Source organism: Lissotriton vulgaris, unplaced genomic scaffold (assembly GCF_964263255.1).
Source record: "Lissotriton vulgaris unplaced genomic scaffold, aLisVul1.2 SCAFFOLD_971, whole genome shotgun sequence".
In the NCBI taxonomy this organism is placed as follows: Eukaryota; Metazoa; Chordata; class Amphibia; order Caudata; family Salamandridae; genus Lissotriton; species Lissotriton vulgaris.
In genome coordinates this window covers 422794-447062 of record NW_028255350.1, presented here as the reverse complement: position 1 = coordinate 447062, position 24269 = coordinate 422794, and the positions used below count along the sequence as shown (strand labels likewise).

General features: G+C 44.7%; 1 protein-coding gene across 2 annotated transcripts in view; it reads left to right on the top strand.

Annotated features, from left to right (window-relative positions):
- Nucleotides 1–24269, top strand: part of LOC147659157 (interferon-induced protein with tetratricopeptide repeats 5-like) — a 51984-nt gene that overhangs the window by 23287 nt on the left and 4428 nt on the right. The window contains exon 1 of one of the 2 annotated variants that reach the window (XM_086951933.1): nt 4862–4890. The exons of the other annotated variant lie outside the window; for it this stretch is intronic. The gene's annotated coding sequence lies outside the window, so the exon portion shown is untranslated. Of the gene's footprint in view, nt 1–4861; nt 4891–24269 lie in introns of those variants that run through there. 2 annotated transcript variants of the gene reach the window in all.

The following is a 24269-nucleotide window of genomic DNA, read 5'->3' as shown; positions in this document are numbered from 1 at the left end:
TGTCCATGTACTGACTGCCTACTTGTGTATGGAGGGGGTAGAACCTGAACTAAAGTAAGGGAAAATGGAGAAAAGCTTACCCAGAGAAACTATGTAAGGTCCTTTTTTATCAAAGTGCTACAGAATATTTATTTATCAGTGACAATGTAGGGTAGATGTTAGGAGTGAGGGGTAAGTCACAGATTTCTCTTGTTATTGATGCTAACGTTTCTAAGCAGGGCTGCCCTTTTGTCTATGCCTGATGACTGCTCAGGAAGGATGGAGAAAGCTAGGTGCCTAGATCATAGGCTTTGTTGTGACCTTGTTCTGTATACTCCTGTTTGAAGCCAGCACTATTGCTACTGCTGTGAGAGCCATCACCTAGCACAAAGTTTGCGTCTGAGCTACAGCCAGAACAAGATATTTTAAAGAGAATCATCCCATATCAGTTCTGAAACCTCAATAGTGGATCCATATTCCCTCTCTGGAAAATTAGTATTAAACTGGAACTGTGAAAAGATTGATCCATAGGTCACAAGTATGGAGGTAACAAAATGTCTCTGAATATTCAGTGTTTTTTTTGTTTCAATATTTGTAATAAAGTAAATGAATAAAATTTGCTTGTGAGTTTTGTTTCTTCTGTGTTTTTGATGCTACTATGTGTTTTTCTAATTTACTGGGAAAATTCATTCATATTCCAATGACATTCAGTTCAATTAATTATGGTCCCATTCCTTTACTTGTGGCTCCTCAACTGAATACTTCTCTGATGGCCCAACAGAGTAGGAGCCATTGATGAAAAGAGCTTACACCATCTACCCTATTTAAAGTAACACTTGGTTGTAAGGGAGAAAACCCCAAGCATGAGGGACCATTCATTTTTTCTGCTTTTCAAAAACAAACTCCTTCTTTTAAAGGTATGCTGGCCAACCATTACATCTGACCCTTCTGTCCTTCAAATGGTTCATGCATAAACAGGAACCACTATGACAAGAGTTTCTATAAAGGTAGAGAGTTGTTCACACAGCCAGCAGACAACTCAAACATCTTTTGGGGGGGGGAAGGCCCTTCAGGATGGCGGAGGTATTGCTCTCTGCCATACTGGCGGAGTTAACTCCATCCTTGATACTCTGAATCAGGATCATAGTTTTAATCCCTACTGTCATGAGATTGGAATATAGTCTCTTATTTGTATTCTGATGGCCACATAATTAGGGGCCCCCTTGCAATTGTTTCTATATTGATCAACTCACCCTATCTATTAGATGTCACTATGTTACTGGGATACAACATTTTCATTTGTTGTTTTTTCTTTTAGAAATTACTATTTCTAGGTGTTGTAGTCTTATCTGTTTCATTGGACTGAATCAGAATTAATATTTCCAGAATGTACTGATTTACTGCAGAAAAAGGTACCCTGATAACATGGAGCCTTTTGATAATCATATATCTCGCCCTGGTACATTACCGTGGCTTTGTGAGTGAGAGTAAGCTCATGGCTTTAGAGAGGTTAACAGCCTTAACTAGTTTTGCAAAGGTTCTAATCATCTTTCTCATTAGTCACCTCTGCAGGTAAGAGTAGAGGAATAGGAGCATTTGTGGAGCACAATACAACTACATTAAGGGCCTTCCACGTAGGCATGTCTTTTCCAATGGTGTAATGGAGTTGCATACTGTACCAAGTCTGTCCAAACACTTTGAAACATTTGGGACCTTTATACCAATAACTTAGTGCCTGCATCTCAGCCACTTTTAGAACTAAGGGCCTCATGTCACAAAATCACATGGATCTGACCACAAAAGTGCCAATCATTATGTATAAAACTCTTTTTAAGATTTGAAAAATTATTTTGATTAGTAACGGGACATTTGTGATTATAATTTCAAATTTGGGAAGGATTTTTTTGAAATTTTGTGACTGCACTTGGTGGTGCAAACCATTGATGAGCTAAAAACCCTCTAGTTGAGCTGGTAACTAATTTACGAATGAGAAAGAGTCTACTTAGGACTCCTTTTCCTTTCACTATCATGCTGGCACTATCAGGGTGAGATGTTTCCCAAAACAAAACAAGGAACATGAGTTTCTGTAAAAAAAAAAAAAAATCATTTTGGAATGCAGTCATAGAGATGGTGTTTGATGTCCCTTACGGGCCACCATCCCTGTGATTACAGCCGAAGCTCGCAAATTGGCACCTGCCTAATGAATACTTATTATGCATGTTATTCTGCAACCTCCTGCAATTTAATATCTTGTGAATAGACAACACAGTACATAGGTTGGTTAAAAAAATACTGTTCCATTCGCAAAAAGTATGGAATTTGCGACCACGTTTTCGGAGTTCAATAGTGTTACATCACAAACTGTCATGAAATTGATGCCATTGTGTTCCCTCCTTGTTTACAATTCTACCTGGTGTAAGTACATGTTGAAATCTGCATAAAGCATTAGAAACACAATTAGGGGACATATGTATTAAAAAAGACTTTTGCGATTCTCAAATAGCGATTTTTAGAGAATCGCAAAATGCAATGTATGTAGGATTCGCGAAATATTTTGCAAATCCTACATTTTCCTTATTTGCGAAACGTAAATTGAGATTCGCAAATAAGGAATACCTTCCTATTCATTCCAATGGGCTAGGAGGCCCATAGGAATGAATGGGAAGACATTCTCAATTTGCGATTACCAATTAGAGAATCGCAAATTGAGAATGAGAATGCAATTTCAAGGTTGCAAGGGTGCCAAAAGGACACCCTGTTGCACCCCTGAAATATGTATGTGTGCATATGTGGCGCACATACATGCCCTAAGGGCATGTATGTGCGCCACATGGTACTCTGAAAAATGCACAAGTGCATTTTTCACAGAAATCACAAATTACCACCAACTTGAAGTTGGTGGTAATTTGTGATTCTTTAAGGCCAAATCGCAATTTTTCTGTGCTTCCTACATTGCATTTAAGGAATCGCAATTTGCGATTCCTTAAATGCATTCGAAAAATAGAGAATTGCAAATTTTGCAATTCTCTAATTTGCTATGCCCTTTTGGGATTAGGCTTTTCCCGTTCGCAAATGGGCCCATTCTGAGAATAGGCCCATTTGCGAATGGGAAAAGTGCTTGATACATATGCTCCTAAGCTGTTTAGAAGCAGTCGGATAAATACATTTCAGCTATTTGCATGGCTATTGGCAAAGTTGTGCATCCTCTCTACTACTTAGCCAGACACCAAGAGAATAATTAAGTTTAGTTTCAAGATATTTACCTGGCCACATGCAAAACAGTACATCATTTCTACTATTTATCCAGCTGCCTGGTAATATTGATATTTATTTGGTACTTCCCAGGCTAATGGCCAAATAATAGTTGATTTCGGCTATTTAACCAGCAGCCACATAAGTATGTTCATTTGCAATTTGTATGGCTGCTGGCAAAATTGTACATGTTTGCTTCTTTGCCAGCAGCTGAGTAATGAGTAAATTGTTTTGTTAAATAATACAAAACCTCTGCTATCTAGCCAGTGGCCAGGTAAACAGTTAAGTTTCCTTGTTATTTGCGTGCCTCCCAGGTAAACAGAGCAGAATCTATTATTTAGTCAGCTGCCATGTAAATAGTTGTTTTTTTTCTGCTATTATCAAGGCTGCCTGCCAAATAGTAAATCATTTTCACTATTTACTAGGGGCCAAGTAGATAGCAGTGAAAATTCACTATTTACTTGGCAGCAGGTAAATAGCCACTACCAACTGAAAATGCAAGCAAATAAGGGTTGTAAGAGTGGAACTAACTGTAGCTCCGAAGTGGTGTATATTAAATGTATGGGGAGGCTCTGATCTGGGACAAGCAGACCGGACCTGGGGTACTCTGGGACTGATCGTAACGAAATGAAATATGGTCCATAAATGGGGATCGGGTGAAATACCGACCCGAAGTGAATGGAAGCGAGATATGGACTGGTGTATGATAGCTGAAAAAGCAGTTTATATTAGCAGCGGGTGTACAAAGAAAGAAATGGTACCCCTGCAAGCCCCCCCTTAGAGGAGACAACCCGGCCTGGAGTCAACCTCTCCAACAGGGAAGAGAGAACTAGAGAAAGAAAGGAGACATAACCTGACATAACAAAGTATATGTAAAAGATTATAACCGATCTTATGATGTAACAAAGTAATGACAAACACTGTATAAATGGTACTGTTATGCTACTGTTCTGCTTGATTTCATTAATAAAAAGCTGGTATAAAAAATAAAAAAAAGAAGAAAATGCAGGTGAAAGTCTGGAGCACTCTCATGATGGGCTGTGGTAGCCCAGCGCAGAGCAAATCACCTGTTTCTTGCATTGTGTGTAAAGTGAATTCATATAATCCGCTATTTCTTTGAGTTATTACTTTATTTGCAGCCAGTACAGTTTGGAAAATAATTCACTTCACACAATGCAGGTGCATAAAGAGACATCTAAGGGCCCTTGGTTGCATAACATAGTGTATTTGTAAGGCTCGTGTTCACTGCAACTGGTATCTTGGTGCTGAATAACAGGATGTTTATTGTTACCCAACTCAATGGTACTCATTTTATCAACCTCAGAAGGATGAAAGACACGTTGGGATTTGGACCTGTTACCATGAGGTCAAGCACAGGCCCCTGCAGTGGATGCATTGGTCCCCTAAGCCACCAGACCCGTCTGGGATCCGGGGTGCCAACTTTCAGTTTCCCAGGAATGGAAAACATGAATGAAGTTAAGGAAAATCACTGTGTGATTTCCACTACAGTTGAGACAATTGCATGCAATTATGAACTTTCAACCAAGGCGAAGAGTCTGAGCCATTCCTCAACCTTTAACAAACATATATAAACAGGTCACAAGCGATACTTCTATCGTCTGTAAAAAGAAAAGCGGCTGCAAAGAGTTGCAAAGAGAGGTAAGCTTCAATTGTTAATTTTTTAGATAATGTTATTTTGATTTTTCTTGCTTGCTTTTGTGATCGTTTCACCTTTGATACTCCACTAGTTTCAGGACTCCAAAACGAGAATGGGTCTAGGAGGGAACTTTAAAATCTGTCAAGATCCAAGGAAGCATCCACGGGCTTCATGGAATGGATCAAAACTCAACAAAGCACAGGTGGTATTTTAACCCGTTTACTGCGGCCCCGATTTTCCCGCAGTGCGGCAATTCCGCAAAACGGGCGGGGCCACGTCGGCCAATCCGACGGCAGCACTGGGGAGGTAGTGCTGCCGTAGGCCAAGGAAGGGGTTAAAGATCCACCTTTGTTTTTTTTTTTTAAACCTTTATTTTGTAAGAAGAAAGTACAGTTACAGACCTACAACCACGGAGGCTGGTCAGTTACACGCAGTACCAGTGACACAATAAGACACAGCTCATCAGCCGACAAACCAAGGGCCCGGCAGTGAAAAGTCACGATATAGTGGAAAGCATGTGGCAACAAGAGGATAAGTGAAAGGTTTTACATTTTATATTTTTATAAATAAAGAACAAAAACTGAACACAAAAAAGAATTCAGGCGGAACCGTGCAATGCAATGACTGTCTCATATGGCAGGGGGAAACAAATTATTAATAAGCAATGCTATGAAAGAGGAGAGATCCTGGAGAGGGGGGGGGGCAAGAGCAAAACAATACATCACATACAGCGAGAAGCTAAGAATCTGAAACGCACAGTCAAGGGAAGTGAGGAATATCAGGAGCTTCAATGAAGGGAGGAGTGCAGATCTCTCCTCGGTACGAATTCCATTGACCCCTGATCCTTCCCCATTTTTTGGGCCATACACAATTTTTTCTCTAAACATGGACCAGTCCAGGTTTTCTTTCCAAGTTGAGACTGATGGTGCTCTCTGAGATCCCCACAATTGAGCTATGTCTCGTTTCGCAATCATGTTGCCCAGTGTGACCCATTGAGTCTGAGCAGCAGTGAAGTCATTCGGCTCCCAGATATTCAACAGGCAGCATCCTGCCTCAGGCAATAACTCAACACCCGTCACTTCACCCATCACCGCATGCACTCGATTCCAGAAAACCACTATTTCCGGACATTCCCATATAATGTGAAGGAAGGTAGCCAGCATACCACAACCACGCCTACACAGCCCATCCACAGAATAACCCATATGTATCAAACGTGGACCCGTGACGTAGACACGGTGCAGAATTTTCAGTTGCACCAGTCTGAGACGTGCCGGAATCGCAACCTCTTTAGGGGAGGATATCGCAGCCTGCCAGTCTTCATCGTCCAATTCCAGCCCATCACCAGTCCAGGCACCCCGAAGTTGTACAAGAAGGTCCGAGCGGTCATTAATAAGCTTTTTATAAATAAGAGAGATAGTGATGTCAGGGACGTAACCGTCTAGCACTCTATCTTCCAGGGGGGAAGACTCCGGGATCGTAGTTCCAGCTGGGAAAACCGATTCGAGCGCGTGTCGGACTTGGAGATATTGGAAATATTACCTGTCACTCAATTTATACTCCTGCTTGAGTTCATCAAAGGTCTTAACTCTGTCTTTGGCCCAGAGGTCGCCCACTTTACTGATACCAATAAGGTCCCATCTATCAAATCCCTTCGATGTCCATAGACCACACAGTTTCTCTGTGGCATATAAGGGGGTCGCTCTAGTCAGCTTACTCGTCCATCCCGTAGCCGAGGTTGCACTACCCCATATTCGCACCGCCACCCCAGTGGGGCCCGTCAGGTTCTTCCTAGCGGCTCTAGAGTAGAGCGCTCTATTAAAGCCGCCCCCGGGCAGCTGCCACCTATCCATCTCAAATGCGGGATTCGAAACAGGACCGTACATGGCATGGTTAACAGCACTCAGTTGGGATGCCCAGTAGTAGCGTTTATTATCAGGCAACGCAATACCACCATCATACCAGGGCAAAGTCAATTTTGCCAATGCAATGCACAGTCGCCCTCCCCACACCAGATTCCTCTGTAGGCCCTCAATTTCGCGGAAATAGCTAGCCAGCACCAAATCAAGTGTGTTTTGGATGGCATACAAAAATCGGGGAAGAGACATCATCTTGAACAGGGCCGCACTTCCCAAGGGGGACAGAGGCAAGCCGCATCACGCCGCAACATCCGACCTAAGCCGGGAAAGCCGAGGTAACAAATTCCCTCATGGCGGACTGTGGGGTCCAATGAAATGTAGATCCCCAAGTACTTAAAGCCGACTCTAGAAATGGGTATCGGGCAAACGCGGGGTAGAGAGGGTAAGTCTCCCGTGAGTGGGTAGATACAAGACTTGGACCAATTAATAACTAATCCAGAGTTCTTCCCAAAGGAACTCAAGACGTCGAATAGGACACCCAGTGATTTACGGGGAGAGGTAAGGTACAACAATATGTCGTCGGCGTATAGCGATATACGATCCTCGAAGTCAGGGGACCATCGAATTCCCTTAAGCGAAGGTTCCCAGTGGAGCCATGCGGCCAGGGGCTCAAGGGCAAGCGCGAAAAGGAGTGGCGACAAAGGGCATCCCTGTCTCGTGCCGCGTCCGAGAGCAAAGGGTTCCGAGGCCCTGCCGTTGACAACAACCTGAGCCAGCGGTTGCTCATACAGAAGCCTGATCCACCCGATGAACTTAGGGCCAAAACCAAACTTAGCAAGGGCTGCCCACAGATATGGCCACTCCACCGTATCGAAGGCCATTGAGGCATCAAGTGAAACCAAGATGGCCGGCTCCTCAAGAGACCCCGCCCTTGCCAAGACGCCAAGAAGACGGCGAAGATTGAGCGCGGTGTTACGATGGGGGATGAAGCCGAATTGGTCCGGGTGGATTAAGTCACTGATCACCGTAATCAGCCGGTTTGCCAAGAGTTTCGCCAGAATTTTGGGTTCAACATTCAATAGCGAAATCGGCCGATACGATGAACAGTATTCACGGGGCTTGCCATCTTTATGAATGACCACAATGGATGCCAGTCTCTGATCCCGGGGAAGAGACCCAAGATCTTGCGATGCCGAGAACATCCGACGAAGATGTGGCGCCATTTTGTCAGGCCACAGCTTGTACAGTTCAACTGGTATACCATTCGGACCTGAGGCCTTCCCAGAACGAAGTGAGCGGATAGCGAGCGCTACTCCATCGGTGGAAAATTCCGCCTCCATAAGCTCCTTGTCTGATTCCGAAAGGCTAGGCAGCGCGATATCCCGCAGCAACAAGTGCGAGTCCTCCTCCGGCCTATCCGAGACCGGCGCATAAACCGTCTGAAAATGCTGGGCAAAGACCTCAACTATCTCAACCGGGTCCACCACTCGCGTACCATCCACTTTTTCAGCAACAGGCACCACCCGATTCAATCTATCCCTTTTGTCCAGCCAAGCAATCAACTTTCCCACTTTATCACCAACATCATACAGACGCCCCTGCTGCTCACGATTCATTGCCTTGGCTGCGTCAGTCACCAGAGCCCTATATTCAGACTGTTTAAGGGCCAAAGAGTGTAGTCGCTCAGGTGTGACCCCAGACTCCATCTGTTCCTCCAACTCAGTGATTTCATTCTCCAGGCCCACCACTTTCGCATTTTTGCGCTTCCTCTCACTAGCAATCAAGGAAAGGGTTTGACCACGGATCACAGTTTTATAAGCCTCCCACAAGGAGACAGGGGAGGACACCGATCCCTTATTCTCAGCAAATTAGTAATCTATACACTTAACCACCTCCGTTCTAATCTTGGGATTACGAAGGTGCCAGGGGTTGATCGGGGCAATCCAGCCCCCGGCCCCCAATTGTACATCAATATTAAGCCAGAGTGGAGAGTGGTCTGAAATCCCCCTAGCCAAATGCCTGATTTCCCTTACGGAGACCATCTGCACCGCTGGTACGAGGATATAATCAAGTCTCGAGAGACTCCCGTGAGCTCCTGAGTAGAAAGTATACTGGAGCTGCCTAGGGTGCAGTTGCCTCCAACAATCAACTAGACCCAACGTGTCCAAGAAACACCCCAGCCATAATTCCGACGCAGGCAGGAGTCTGGGGGGGCTACGGTCTTCATCCCCACTGACTACTGAATTAAAATCGCCACCCACAACCAACATGCCATCAGGAAACCCCAGGATCACCCTGCCCAAATCAGTAAATGTGGTGGACTGTAGACCGGGCGGAACATACACAGACAAAATGGAGATCACCTTCCCCTCCCACAGACCCATAATAGCCGCATAGCGGCCTCTATCGTCCAGCACCGTGTCGTCTATCTCCAGAGGGAGGGAGTTCCTGACCAGGACACCTGCCCCTCTCGACCCAGTAGTAAATCCGGAATGGGCCACCAAACGGTAGCCCCGTCTACTCAGTGCATGACACGTATTTCCTACTAAATGTGTCTCCTGGAGTAAAACTATATCTGGGGAGCATCGCTTCAAATATTGCAAAACTATCCCCCGTTTTATCCTATCACCAAGACCGTTAATGTTCCAGCTCAGCACCCTCAGCCCCCTACCCACCATCCCAGTAATGTACACTCTGCCTCCCCCGCCACGAAACAGGCACATAGGATAAAATCTGGAACAAAGCGTAGCCTCAATACAAACAAAAAAGAAACCCCCCCACCACACCCAATGGAACCCTCAAAACACCCCCCCTCACCCTGCACCCCTGTGGTAGACCAGAAAGCCACCCAACTTGCAGTGTGCCTGTCGCCCCATTGAACTAACCTACAAGAAGAGAGAAAAAAGTCCCCAGAGGAGGAAGAGTCCCGATTTCCCCCACCCCCGGGGATCCACACTGTATAAACATAATAGTCACAGAGCCACTGCCATAAGTCCATAAAATTGCCTCGCCGGCGCAGACTCACTACTCCTGTTCTTCCAAGCCACCTTCGGCGCCTCTCGAACTCTCTGGGCTGGTACGGTGTGCCGGCAAAGTGTCCAACTAGTCACTGGCCACCTTGGGCGGTCAAAAAAGAGAGCACGTTCTTCATATTCAATCCTTAGGCGGGCCGGAAAAAGCATGGCGTACTTTAGTCCCATGTCCCTGAGTCACCTCTTCACCCCCGTCAAACCCATACGTTGTTTCTGTACCGCCTATGTGAAATCCGGATAAAAACTGACCGACGTATTCTCAAATTTAGTGGGACCATTGGTACGTGAAGCTTGCAGGATAGCGTCCCTGTCCTGGAAATGAAAAATCCTGGCTATTATAGGCCTCGGAGCGGCCCCCAGCTTGGGCTTTCCACCGGGGACTCTATGAGCACGCTCCACCATGAAAAAGTTACTGAGGCCCTTGGGTGCCAGGTGTTTTAGAACAAGGTCTTCCACCAGAACGTCCGCGGAGTTCTCCGGAACACCTACGATGGGGACGATGTTGCACCTGGCCCGGCTCTCGAAATCATCCAGCCGGCGGGCAAACAAGTCCTTGGAAGTCCGGAGATTACGAACTTCGGCCTGGAGATCCGAGACATCCGTGGCCAGGCTCGCAGTCTTGATGTCCAGGGACTTGACCCGCTCATTGGTTTTCCCCAAGTCCGTACTAATAAGATTGACTTCGATCGCCACCGTGTCTATCTTAGCTGCAAGGGTTTCATACTGCTGACCCATAGTTGTTCTAACACTTGCGATGGCGCCCATAACATCCTTCAAAGTTGGCTCTTCAATTGTAGGATGACCATCGCCAGTCTCCTCAAGGACCTTGCTCGCTCCGCCTGGGGATCCTTTAGGGCGAGTAAAGCGATCTATGGTCTGGGATTGGGTAACCACACCTCGGTATGAGCCCCTGGTGGCCCGCTTCTCGGCGTCTGCCTTGCCCGCCATGATGAGTGATGAGCCCTGAAGGAACCGTTGGGATCTGGTCAGAATGATTTCCTTCGCGGCAAGCCTGTAGAGGCGAGAGGGTGAGGATCAAGAGCAAGCGTAGGACTGGCAGCAAAATCAGGTCGGCCATGCAGAGCGGCAGCAAATCGCCGTCAACAATGACCAAAAGCGAATCCGAAAGTACCACAGGGGCAGTGGACGTGTCACACCAGCCGTTGTTGTTCAATTGCCACCTGGGTACCTCGGGGACTCAAGCCCGTGGATGGTCTACGATATAGGCCGCAAATTTCAAAGCACAGTAAGTCCGGTTTCCAGTGGCCAAATCGATTTTTGAAAAAAGTTGTTGTATCAGCAGGGCATCAGCAAAAGGTACCCGTCGTCCAAATCAGAATGCTTTGCAGGATAGATGCGGGAGGCACAAAGGGTCTCGGGAGCCCTGTGCTCACGCGTCCATCTTGGAAACGCGTGAAGCTCCTCCCCCATCACTGTCACCTGGTAAACTCCAGGGCAGTGTGAACTAAAAGCTATACTTGTAACCAAGTTTTTCTTCATGCAAGGTCCATGGTACACAGCACTGTTGAATAAAAGACTTTCCTAAGTCTCCATATGTCTGAATGTCAGCTCCACAATATGCAATGTTAATTTATGTTCTTAGTAAAGTAGAACATTGGCATCACTCATGCTGCATTCCTTCAGGAGTAATCAGCTTAATAAGTAAAGGTTATATCCCCTGCAGAGGCTGCACTCATACCTCACAGTTAACACCTTCATGATATACAGCACAAGTCAGAAGAACTGTGCAGGTATTGCCTCCTGCTGTTTCCAAGTTGTGTTGCCTGGAGTTCCTGTATTTAATCTGACAAATTCCAAGTTATAGGTATCACAGTTGAATTAATCTGAGATGCTCTGGTACATTGCAGTGTCTGAAATGGCTCTTGCACTGGTGGTGTTTCTAATATGTTTGTCACACATGGAATGCATACAAAACGCAGCAGCCAGACTCACACTCAGGCTCCCACCGTGCACACACATCACCTCAGACCTCAAAGAGCTCCACAGGCTCCCTGTTCACAATCACACTCTCAAAATGTAACAGCTGTATCAGTTTCCAATCCCTGATCACAAACCTGTCTTAGGCCGGCCTTCTGCCCACTGACATGCTCTGCACTCACATAGTCAGGGCCGGCAGCCACACCTTCTTGTCACTGACACCCAAATAATAGCCTGGAACAACCTCCCTCTGCACATCAGAGCCACCTCTCCAGTCCCTAGATTCCACAAGAAGCTGGAGACATGACTCTTCACCTCGACCTCAGACTCAGCCAGCCCAGTGCCCTCTCATCTAATGCCTGGATACACTCATGAGTGGAATGTGCGCTCTACAAATGGTCAAACCATAACCTGTGATGATATGGTTCACATATTGACTGAAATTCTGAAATAAAAGAAAACTGCTAAGGCTTGTTTATGGACTCGCTTTGAATCAGATTTTACCAAAGAATCACTGCACTACTAGATTTGGTGTGCAAGCAATTGTTTGGATTTGCTATGGGATATTAGTGTTCCAACTTGGAGGTAGCTGCTTTCCGTATATGTTTGACACATATTTAAACATATAAAGTTGTGTGAGGCCTTATAAATTAATTTTTTTCTGTGTAACTTGTTTTGGGTGTGTACCCCTAATTCCACCTAGTACTCAAAACATTTATATTGTGAATTATATCAATCCAGCAGTGACACTGGTGACCCTTCAAATCTTTGGACTTTCGAGATATTTAGGGTTATTACCTGCCCCAGACAATAAAATATATGAGTAGGTGGGCAAAACCTAAATATCATGCTGTAAAGATGCTGTGAAGATCTTCTCGTCAGCTCATTTCTCTGACCTTCTCTACCCAGCTCCATAAAAACATTGCTTTATGTTATGTTATCAGCATTTGTATAGTGCACACTCTGCAGTTGAAGCAGCATTGATATAGTTAACGCTTTTTCAGTTTCCCACTCTTCTCAGCCCTCCTCTTGAATGAATGAATGAATTAGTTTTTTTTTAGAGCACGACAGTTACCACTAGAGTGTTCCGTCACCGAGGCAAAGGATCAGTGGGAGTTGTCCCATACGCTACAGCTTAAATGAGATAGTTTTCAGAATCTTGCCGAAAGATTTCTTTTCTGGGATGCATCTGAGAAAAAGTGGGAGATTTTTCCAGTATTTGACCACAAGAACCAAGCAGGCTGAACCTCACCATTTCTTCCATTTGGTGAGGGTAAATATTAACAGCCTTGCTGACTGAGAACGTAGGGTTCTTTTGGGGCGTTTGATCCTCTTCCCTCCCACACTCTCCCAGTGACCCTTACTTTCTCAATCTGCGAACCGAACCTCCATCTTCCATTGCTTGAGCCCGTCATTAAGCCTCTGTCAAAGCTTCATTCTGCCTAAACATCTAGCTCTACCAATTTTACCTGCGCCACCCATCGGCCCTCCCCATTCCTATTCTCAGTCTGTACTCTCTCCAAGAAAACTCTTATTTCCCCACATCATGCAACTATAAGCAGGGGCCTTATAAGAGATGATTATTTGCCCTGGTGAGGGTAAAACTGCCTGTTTCATTTTTTTCAATTGTAGAAGCTTAGCTACATAGGCTAATGTATAAAATTGCAATATATTATTTAGTTATAAATATTGCTAAGAAATAAGTTAAATATTATTCAAGGAGTTAAAAGATTGGCGTTGATAAATGTAACAACTTTCCACTGTTGAATTTGTCAAAACTAATATAGAAGGGACATTATGGAAATTTCTCTACTGTAAGCCAAAATCCAGCCTTCTAATGGTCTCTGCTGATTGGTCAGCCTTGACAGGCTTTGCCAGGTTTCTTTGATTAGGTGATAAGTGGCCTGGCTAGAGCAGAGGTTATCTGATGGAGAAAGCACGGAAGCTGAAGAGGATGGATCCTGCAGAGGGGACTGGGTAAATCAAGCTGAGCTCAAAGAGAGAGCAGATCAGTAAGGAATGACAGGCGTACCTACCTCCACATCCGGTGTTCTAACCAGATGGCAGGTTTACAACAGGAATTTGCAGAGGTCAAGGGAGGCGAACTAATGGAAATGAGCCCCCCTGTGGGTTGGTTTAGCTAGCTCTTACTCCTCTGGAGAGAATTTATCCAGGTTGGATTTTGAAAGTTCAATGCTTTGTGGGACAACAAGAGGCCACACTTCGGAGGAGGTTGTCATGCTTTTGGGTGGAACCCAGCACCGCATTAGATAGAGGTGCCCCCCTGCTTGTCACCCCAGAACCCTGAATAAATATGTTAGAGCTGCATAATCTCTCAGATCTACTGCCTGAAACTACAAGGAAAAGCACGACTGCCATGCTGGAATTTGGATTTGTACCCCAAGGCCTTCACCCTGAATGACTGTGCCAGCTGCACAATTTGGTACTATGGCCCTGGGGACTGTGCCTTGCTTCAAGAGGGATTAAGTAGTGGACTTCCTGCAAGCTATAGGTTATCAGAACCACACCTCCATCATCTCCACCAAAAATCCCCATCCTCGAGTGCGTCCGCTGGACTATTGAGTATTTGGCCATGTGCATTTTGGAGATTGTAGTTGAGACATCCCAAGGACCATCTAGGAGATTCCAGACCTTTGTATTGAAGTTGTGGACACTTTGAGACTGCAAAGAGACCTTCAGAAGCACCTCCTCAAGTCTGGAGAACTTCTGAGGACTTTTGTGAAAAAGCTCAATGAGGTGACAGGCCTTGAGATTTAAGCTGACTACCTTCAACCGCGGCCAGAGCCGGATTTAAGGTTTGTTCGCTGAAATCTCCCGAGCTCCAGACTTCCAGGATTTGACTAGGACCTTGCCAAAAGTCAAGCTGTATAACCCTCACCAAATCCAACCTGCTGTGGAGGGTTGAGCAACGTTGGAAGAAAAAGCTCCAGAAAAGTTTCTAAGTGTGAAGGTAAAATTTTGACGGGCCTCCCGCTTTGTGTATCCGACCAGGACTCCATCGTGGTCAGCCACAAACTTTGACTTTGTCCCCGTCAAGTACGACTAAATGACCCAGAGTGCACTATATATTTTTAAGCACTATAAAGCGGTTAATTTTTTTTAATCATATCTCCCGTTCCATCCATTGGATTTTGGTTGTTTAACTGTCTATTAGTTCATAAAAATATTTGTATAATTTGGTGTGGGATTTTTATTGTGTGTTGTGTCTTACTTATGTGAAAAACTGATTTTTAAAAATAAATGTACACTTATGTCTCCTACGTTAGGCCTGACTGTTTGTTGGTAGGTGCATACGTACCACTACCAATAACCTACTTTACAACATTTGAGGTCCCGTTTAAGCACAAACAGATGTCCCAGAGTGGTGCTATATATTTTTAAGCACTATATAGTGGTTAATATTTAAAAATTCATATCTCTGGTTTCCTACATTTGATTTGTATTGTTTTGGTGTATATTTGTTCATAAAATATTTCCTATTTCTGTTAATTGGTGTGGGATTTTTATTGTGTGTTGTGTCTTACTTATGTGATTAGTTGATTTTTTAAATAAATTTACACTCCTGTCTCCTATTCTAGGCCTGACTGCTCGTTGTCACCTACCAAGGGATTAGCAAGGGGCTAATTTACAGAGAACTTTACTAGGCCCAATAACGTGCTAGTGGCCCTGTTGCTAGTGGTAGGGGCATACTTACCTGAGTGGGGCTTTACTGGATGGAACGCAATGACACAGCCCACAAGTTATTGGAAGGGCTGGTGCAGAGAGCAGAAGTATTGTTACTGCAATGTGATGTGGTGGTCTTTAAAAGTTGTGTCTTTAGCTCTTTATGAAGTTGGAGAAGGCTTGGGAACAGTCTTGATGTATAGAGCAATGTCTTTGCAGATTCTGGGTGCATAAATGGAGAAGCCCTGATTTTCTTGTGCACACTTTTCTGTCTCCAGTCTGATGGTGTCCTGGCAGAAAGCATGCATGCAGTGAACCATCAGAGATGGTGAGCTTGTCTTCAGGGTAAGCAGGGGTGCTGGTCAAGGTGGTTTTGTAGATGATGATGGTGCAGGCTTGCAAGGTTAGCCTGGAGAAGTGCATTGGAGTGGAATACACTTGATGAGACATGCTGCAGAGTGCAGGATGCCCCACAATGGGCCAATGAGGATTCTGGGATACAGAGGAGTATGATGTTTACCCCATCAAGATGCAACAGAAGGAGGACTTGAATGGCAGGTATTAAACCACTTTCTTTTTTTTAGTTTAGATTGGTGGTACCTGGCTTTCTATCTTTTCTTCCTGATGATGCCATGGAAGTGAACTCGTCCATATTTTTGAGCGAGGTTTGGACTAGTTGCTGCTTTTTGTTCTTGACAAATAATAGAAATTCTATTTTGGTGATGATACACTTCAAGTGGATTCTGGACATTAAGCTATGGATGACATACAAGCAGTGTCTGAGAAGCTGAATGTTTGGAGAGAGGAGACTTTTCAGTGGAGTTTTGCCGCATTGGCATGTTTGTAAATTCTAGTCCTTTTATCAGTGAATAGAGTTCACGGGGCTCCATGTTGAGGATGAAGACGATGAGGGGTAAGATGAATTCTGGAGATACTAAGAAGGTGACAGGTAGGTTCTTTGACCTAGAGGTGTACATGTGAGTAAATTGAAGTTGGTTTGATAGTTGGAGGAGAACGAAATGAATGAAATGAAATGAAATGAAATGAAATGAAATGAAATGAAATGAATGAAATGAAAAAGAATTTCTAAAGCGCATGGCTGCCATTGAGCGTCCCAGCGCTACGTGTACACACAGACAGACCTCCTCTGAACCGCATCCCGAGATGTTAGTCATTCTGGGGGAAAAGGAACGTTTTCAAAGATTTTCGGAATCTGGTCAAGTTAGGTTCTTTCCTCATTGATGTTGGGAGGGAGTTCCATAGCTGGCCCGCATTTATTGAGAAGCGGCGTCCTCCGGCCCTTGCTCTTTTTGCTCTCGGGATAGCTACCAGGTTTTCCTCGAGAGCAAAAAGAGCAACCACTGAAATACGCTGCTAGTGAATCCCAGTTGAGAATGCAGTGTGAGGAAGAGGGTAGGATGGAATATGGTGTGAAAGGTGGCTCAGACATTGAGCAATTTTAGTGGTAGGGCTTATCATTCTCTGACATCTACGGAGCATTTCTGATATGGAACGTAACTGTCTCTGTGCTGCAGCGTTATCTGGAGCAGGGTTGGTAGCTGCGCAGCGGGTTGGTTGGTGTTGATATGAACATGGAGTTGAACACAGACTGCCTTTGCAATGAATATGATGATGAAGGGTAGGTTAGTAATAGGCCATAGGCTGGCCAGGTCTTCAAGGTATAGTGTGGATTTCTTAAAAAAATGGAGAGTCTGGTATGTCTTGAGAGCTGGAAAGATGCCTTGTGTGAGGGAGGCATTATGAGTAGAGATGAAAGAGCGTCTCCAGAAAGGACTTTGATGAAGGACAAGGTTAAGACATCATCTTCATACACTGAGTGACTCAGAGTGCCAGCAAGATCTGTGAGAAACCCGCCCCCTTTTTTTTCTCTATCATGTCTCAGACATCTCCTCCCAGACTTCTTCTCACTATTCTTCTTGACCAAACATCAGAATAACCCCTCTTTCATTACCCAATCCATGTCTCATTCCTTCTATATCAAACCTGTTAGATCATCTGTACCCTACCTCACCCTTCATCTCACAGATTAACCGTCACAGCATTTATGACTCACCTTACTCCTATCCCTAGCATCTTGTAGCCTGCTTAGCTAGTGCATCGTTGTGATGATTGACCTGTCGTAGCACCAAGGATCCTCCACACTCCAATTCAGACAGAACTTAAAGGAAAACTGTCAAGAATGTGCAACAGTGGAGGAGGAGACTCATGCCGGGCTCTGGGACAGTGAAAGATGGAGGTTCTATATGTATCAGTGGCGGTGGAGGATGCACGGCTGCTGTGGCTACATTTACTATGAATAAGCCAATCATCTTTTGCTGTGCTCTGTACCAGAGTTAAAAGCCCTCTACTGCATTCTGCACATGGATGAAAAACATTTTACAGTGTCGTGACCCAATGAAAATTTTAATGCGAAGGTATATGCCCAGGCAGACTTACACAACAAGAACTGGCTATTCAAAGACACATGATGCAAAAACAAACAGGAAAATAGCGCAATGAACTGTAATGATATATAAAATAAATGTTAATTATATTGATAAAAATGAATAAATACATATAATCCTGTAAACATGATATGTTTACACAATACAATCTGTTAGTTCCTGATATATTTCTTTAAAAAAAGGGGAATTTGGTCAAAAATCAGCAATATGGTTATTCCTGATTCTGGTGGACTGGGCTGTTTCTGTCAACGCGTTTCGACAATATTTTTTGTCTTCATCAGGACAATGAATATCCAGCCACTTTTCTAAACAGAATAAAACATTGTTTTAGTTTACATACAGCATACAGTGCATTGCGTTTTGTTGAATTCATACATCAGCAGTTCTGGTTAGATACATTTTTTCTAATAAAAAGCATTATAGCCAGACTTGTACATTTTTTGAGAGGACTGCTAAAGGTATAGAGCTGGAAACATTTTCTTTTCATCTTGCCTATAGTACAAGATTACGTATAGAATATCATCAACCAATGTGTTTATTGTGATATATTCAGTTTTCTATTTCGTTAAACAGTTTCTTAAAAATGGATATTTAGATAATTCATGATAATTCTAAAGCATAGGAGAGCGAATAAAAGATAAAACACATATAGATATGCTTTCATCTAGATACAGGCGTAACATTTTAAGTTACCTTTAAAGTAACTTCATTTTATTATTTTATTTTCGTTTTCTAAATTAATTTCCCTATTTATCTATTCATTGGTTATATTACACATTCATTAGTGAGCTATCTATCTGTATACGCATAGTTTTTTATTCAATTTACTGAATTTTATCGCTCAAGGAACTTACTTGAGCGATAAAATTCAGTAACTTACTTGAGCGATAAAATTCAGTAAATTGAATAAAAAACTATGCGTATACAGTTCATTGCGCTATTTTCTTGTTTGTTTTTGCATCATGTGTCTTTGAATAGCGAGTTCTTGTTGTGTAAGTCTGCCTGGTCATATACCTTCGCATTAAAATTGTTGTCCCTGACCCAGGAGCCATATCCTAACCAGGGGGTCCTCGATACACTACATAGTGACCCAATGAAAACACATTCTTCTATCTATTTACTATGGCCGTTCACTTACCTTTATGGCAGGCTAATGATCTCTGCTCCATTTCCGCTCATTATTGGTCCAGTTTTAGTTCCATGGAGGCTGTCTGAATTGTGAGGAGACAGAAAGTTGCAATTGTTTTTGACTCTAAACTCTAATTCCAATTTCAGGGCATTTGAATGGCTTGCCTGGGTTCTAAAGCAGACACCCATTGTGTACTTATTTCCTAAAGAGGTCGCACACTGCTCGTCCCATCAGCACGTGACCCCGGAGCATGATGGTTGATGTAGTATGTATCAGCGGGTGCGCTTCTACCCGAGTCTTGAGTCTTGAGTCTTGAGGGTGTTCACTGATGTGCTTGCTATCCCTGGACACGTGTTTCGAGGTCATTACCTCTCATCAGCAGGGATTAGGCGTGTGCACGGGGTTGCTGCGTGGGCTTCCGAATATATTCATAGGTCCAGATACCTTTTATGGCGCGCAGGTGCGTTGTCTCGAGGTTGTCACCTCCACCGGCTAAAGGGAGCCTGTATAAAAAGTATTTCCAAAAGAGGTCGCACACTGCTCGTCCCATCAGCGTGTGACCCCGGAGCATGATGGTCGATGTAGTACGAATCAGCGGGTGCGCTTCTACCGAGTCTTGAGTCTTGAGGGTGTTCACTGATGTGCTTGCCATCCCTGGACACGTGTTTCGAGGTCATTACCTCTCATCAGCAGGGATTAGGCATGTGCACGGGGTGGCTGCGTGGGGTGCCGAAAATATTTATAGGTCCAGATACCTCTTATGGCGCGCAGGTGCGTTGTCTCGAGGTCGTCACCTCCACCGGCTCAAGGGAGCTGTATAAATAGTATTTCCAAAAGAGGTCGCACACTGCTCGTCCCATCAGCGTGTGACCCCGGAGCATGATGGTCGATGTAGTAGGTATCAACGGGTGCGCTTCTACCCGAGTCTTGAGTCTTGAGGGTGTTCACTGATGTGCTTGCCATCCCTGGACATGTGTTTCGAGGTCATTACCTCTCATCAGTAGGGATTAGGCGTGTGCACGGGGTTGCTGCGTGGGCTGCCGAAAATATTCATAGGTCCAGATACCTCTTATGGTGCGCAGGTGCGTTGTCTCGAGGTCGTCACCTCCACCGGCTCAAGGGAGCCTGTATAAATAGTATTTCCAAAAGAGGAAACTTACTAGGATTCTAAATGGTCACTTCTAATTCCCTTATTCAAAGTTTGAGGTAATTCCAATTTAGCTGGAAACCAGATGTATGCAAATTTGCATTGATCATGCTCCAATAGGAACAGTCCATTCCAAAATGCCAGCTCATGTCCCATCTTAGCAACAGCACAAGCAACCATCTCCCAGTTTTGACCAAGCTGCACCTCGTTGGTGGGGTATAGTTTGACTCCAGTGGCACAGAGGAGCACAGGACCCACGACACGGCATAGCTGTAGCACTCAGTATACCACACTTAAGAAAACACAAAGCTGATGGTGGAATTCTTGCAAATATCTCAACCATTTTCAGTTACTCAGGTCGAATTCCAGTCCATCATTTTTCACCCACTATCCCACAGCAGACTGTAGGAAGATGGCCATGTCTGCTCATGCTCATGAGGGGGGTCTCATATCTGTACTCACCTTTATCTGATGTGTGATTTGTGGCGCACTAGCAATATCTTTGGACACACTATAATTACAGCAACATATCTATGTCACCTCAACTGCATTTATTTTCTGTTGAATATTTCCCCAGACGTCTTTCTTGGTACATTTTCCAAAAAGCTAATCAGTGTCCCTGTAAGGAACAAAATTAGGGACCACAATACAAATAGGTATTTAGAGAGAGGGGCTAGAATGTAGCAAAGGCATCGGTGTAGCCACATTTCTCACAGAGCAGGAACCATCTTCATCAAATAATGAGCTAGTTGGCATATATGTAGCTTGTCAGGAATCAAACTTATTACAAAATGTGAAATTAGTGAATACAATTGCTTTTACAGCATGTATACAAATAAAAGCTCTTTACACATTGTGTTTATTTGCTTCTTGAATAGTAAGTGTCTGAACCTGTAAGAACTGTCTAACCTGTCCTTGAACAATCTGTGTAACTTCATTTTTTCATCTTTCCCCTTCCAAGTAGATTAGCTGTCTTGGAATGCTGACATTAACTCCTGTTCTTTGCCTACAATCTGCATGAAGATAAAACCTTGAGCAAAGAAATGAAACATGTATGCCAGCAATGTAAGAAACTGGGGCTCAGTAGGTCTAGTAGTCCCCTTTTGCCAGATCTCACCACCTCACAAGTGTCATAGCCCCTCATGATCACATCTTTGACTCCATCCCTTAATTGTGTCGCAAGCAATTACCACCTTACAACCCTACACCCTGAATAGAGAGCAATTGTGGTTACCATTGTGACGGGTGGTGTTAAAGGGGTAGGTAGGGTAGAGGATATACAGACCTAACAAGTACCAAGCATAAGGAGTTAGATGCATTTCAGTGTGGCTGTCTGCATCACCACACTGAAACAGTGCCTCCTCAGGGCTAAGTAATCATACTCCAATACTGCCTGATTTAAACAAAAGCCGGTGTGGTCTGGAGTAGCAGCGTGCTGTGGGTAGGAAGCTGGCTCTGCATATACTATACCAAAGTAAGGTATAGTTTGCACAGAGTCCAGGGAATGTAAATGTACAGGAATTTATATAGCACAAATCACCAAGCAGTTTCTAAGCGCTTGGTTAGGGAACCCATCCTGGTATTCCCCTGTGAGATAACCCCGGCAGGGTATCCGCAAGGTGAAAGCCAGGCATCCCACCACTAGGGGCCATTGTGGAGATTAAGCAAGCTATTGCCCAGAGTCGCAGAGTGTGAACCCATGAATCAAGTAGGCACTGGAACAAGAATTGTTGAGTCCATGGACATTTTAGGACTCGACCCCGCCGAGGCGGGAATTGAACCCTGGTCCCAGGCTGACCTCTGCTTCCAGGTCTGCCTCCTCTAACCAGTGAGCCACACTTCTCCACTCCCCAGAGATATAGCAGAGGCTAAATTAGACCAGTACTAACAGCTCTCCTTGTGGTAGTGTGGACAGGCAGTTAGTCTTATCCAGAGGGTGTATTAAGCAGGTATTGTATTCACTCCATCAAGGCTGATGGTACACACTCAGAGACTGAATGCAGAACTAATTAGGTTAGTATAAATAGGTATACTCATATTTTATTTTTTTGTAGAACCAAGCAGGACTTGGCACAGGCAAGTGAGAAATACTTTCAAATGCAAAGCTGTACACAGAAATACATCCGTGGAGTGTATTGGAATCGTATACAGGTTTGTATTACTTTTAAAACTGTGTAAAATACAGTCAGATTACTTTTGATTACTCTTGGACTACTTTTCAGTTACTTTCAGAACTTGAGGTGATATGCCAGGATATCACACATTGGATGATGTCACTCACAAGTAAGTACGACAATTCTTAAGTTAAGACACAGTTACTTTCTTTTCATGCAAAACAGTAGGTCAACAGAATGTTGTTAGGAACTAAACTTGTAACATTGGTTCCTATGGGAAAAAGAGTGTTAGCGGTTCTCATGCAAGCAAACAACTTACGAGTAGGAGTTTTGGGGATTAGGACCAAGGTTACCCAAGGTCCAGTTGGGCACTCAGTTGGCACCACCAGCGGCAGGCAATATGGCGGCCGGGTGCAGAGTGCAGGGGCCCAATGTTGTCCAACAAGGCAAAAGGGGTCTTTGGTTGGGACTGCCAGTGAGCAGACCATTTGGCTGTGGGAGCTCTGCTCCTGAGGTAGGGATCAGCACTGCAGGGCCAACAATCATCACAGGTGCTGCACTACCAGTGGCACAGGGGCAGCCAGATGCAGAGTGCCAATGAGATGTTGTGTACTCTGTAAATTCCAATGGAGATCTCCAGTTCGGAAAAGATGCTGCAAGCTCGGTCAGGAAGACTTCCTGAAGGTGACTACTGGCTGGAGAGATAAGTTGGGTTCTTGTGGGATGCCTGGACACTGTCCGTTGGACCACCCAAGGATGTAGGGCATCGGGTGCATGGGTTTTCTTTTGGCGTTGGGTCATCTTACCAGCTCCGGTCGCTGTTGGGGGGACCCTACAGGTTGAGACTGCAGGCATTGGCTTGACGCTTGGGGAAGGTCGGGAATCACCAGATCCGAGGTTAGGATCGCTGGGTAAACAGCTTGTGGTGTTCGGCCATATGAACTCGGGCTGTGGGCATCGGGTGCAGAGTGGTGCAAAATCGCAGGGGCGCCTGGATCTTTATTCTGGGTCTGAGTCTTTGTTGAGCAAATCCTGTGCTCACAGGAGACAGAGTATTTAAGATGTGTGTATAGATGGTCCTCTGGGCTCTGGGGATTGCTGGCTGCTGGACACACCAGGGTTCCGTTGTTGGCAGGTCTGAGTTGGGACCGGACGATAGGGCTGGGGCCAAAGCAGTTGGGTCCTTCTTCTTTCTTCCTCAAATCTGAGTAGGTCATTTTCAGGGTCACCTCTAAATACTAAATTTGGGGGTGTTCAAAGGGGTGTGCAGGTTGGCACCAATTGGTGCCTTCCCTGGGGTGAGTGCACCACCTATTATGCCACCATCAAGTGGGAGGGGGACATGAGCCTTTGCCTAATTGGTTGGTCACCTCATCTTCAAGATGGTGGGGACTGAGATGTCTGCTTAACCTCGCCTCCCCACTTGAAGGGCGGGGTTGGGCAAAGGTGTGCACCCTTCTCCTCCAAACTTAGTTTTCCTGCATATTCTCCTGCCGAAAGTGGGTGTCAGATCCGGTGAGAGCCAGTTGCTGGGGGCAGTAGAAGGCAGTAAAAGAAGGGGACAACTTACAAAGGTGGCAGGCATTTGAAGCTTCCTCTTTATGGATCCAGCCCATCCTGGGGGAGAAGGCATAACATCTCTGCCCAGGATGAGCTTTGTTATGGACCCAGAGAGTTGAGGCTCTCTACTCAGGGGTCCATAAACCTGTCTGGTGGTGGTGTATGGCGAGAAGCCATTCAGGAACCACACCTGGGCTGGTCGTTTTTCAGGGGGCATTTTAAATCCCACACGGGCATCAATGTGGGTTGAATGTGCTGAGACAATTGCTATTAAACTTCCCTGTATTCAGTAAACCCATTATGGAGCTGTGGAATTCATAATGACCAACTTCCAGACCTTTATGGGCCCGATTCCCAGAACTAACTTAAGACAAAATCCTAAACGTACTACTTTTGGTATTCACAAAAGGCATATAGTAGTAGTAAAGTTAGGATTTTGTCTTACGTCATTCT